The sequence below is a fragment of the Nicotiana attenuata genome, chromosome 1 (genome assembly GCF_001879085.1).
Source record: "Nicotiana attenuata strain UT chromosome 1, NIATTr2, whole genome shotgun sequence".
NCBI classification, from domain to species: Eukaryota; Viridiplantae; Streptophyta; class Magnoliopsida; order Solanales; family Solanaceae; genus Nicotiana; species Nicotiana attenuata.
This window is the reverse complement of record NC_031989.1, coordinates 64,200,842-64,202,060: the sequence shown is the minus strand read 5'-3', so window position 1 is coordinate 64,202,060 and position 1,219 is coordinate 64,200,842. Positions and strand designations below refer to the sequence as shown.

Sequence of the window (1,219 nt, the reverse complement as noted above, 5' to 3'; positions counted from 1 at the left end):
ATGGCCTTGGAAGCCATGGATTCAGGCGATTTTATGGTGGAAGTGGAGGGAGGCGGCTAGGGTTTGAGAAGCTTCGAGAGAGAATTGAGAGAAGGGGGGAATTCAAGGGCGGCTACAGAAGGGAAATGATTAGGTTTAGGGGTTAGGTTGGGTTAATAAAGGAAGGGGCAAATATGAGCCGTTGATATAAGTGATCAACGGCTAGGATTAAAAGGAGAGTCCGGGCGGGTTATTTAAAAGGGTCGTGGGTCGGGTAGATTAGGTAATTGGGTTGGGTAATTGGGTTTAGGAATTGGGTTTAACTAGAGGTTCAAATCCGGCTAAAATTGAAATGCAAATGGGCTATCATTTAAATAACCATTTTTCCTTCATTTATTTTATAAAAAATAGTACAATAATTTCTGAAAATAAATTAAAGGTACTAAAATGATTAATAATACATAATTATCAAATTAAAAATACCGGAGTCAATTTTATAGCTATAAATACTATTAAATCTTAAAAGAGGCCAGTATTGCAATTACATGCAATTTAGCTTTAAAAAAATACTAAGCAAATTTACAAAAAGCGGTACGTGAGCTGGGTTCCCTCTGAAATGGGGCATGTAAGGGAGCCACTACGAAGAAGTTCCGGGAGTTACGAAGGAAGCTTCGAGCTCATATTGGTCATGGGTTGGGAACGGGAATTGAACTCTATGAGATCAAATCTCCTGTTGTTCCTCAGTAGCTCAGTGGTAGAGCGGTCGGCTGTTAACCGATTGGTCGTAGGTTCGAATCCTACTTGGGGAGATTTGATTGATTCTGAATTAAAGAATTAAGAATAAAGGGGCTCGCTTTGCCCGTTAAGAGTAGGTAACCCGTTCCCTGTCTTTGTTTCTATTGCATTCTATCTCATCGTATCACATTCTGTTCTGCGAGATTAGAAAATCACCATCAATACCTCGGTCTAGGTCCGAGATAATCCTTTGTTCCATAGCCCTGGGGCTATTTATAACTAGCCAATTAAGAAGTCTCAGATGTACTAGCACTGCATCTTTGATGCAGTCATCGATTCTCCCGAGAGGTCACAATTGCCGCGAGCACGATGTCGATATTGTAAACAAGCCTATGCGGCTAATTCATCTAGGAATGGAACAACAGGATTGAAGAATCATTTGCTTAGATGCAAAGAATACCCACTTAACATTGATAAAGATAATAGTCAAACAAAGATAAATTTT

General features: G+C 39.7%; 1 non-coding gene across 1 annotated transcript; it reads left to right on the top strand.

Moving 5' to 3' along the window:
• On the top strand, positions 717-788 carry TRNAN-GUU. Its single transcript has one exon. It is a non-coding gene; the product is annotated as a tRNA-Asn (tRNA).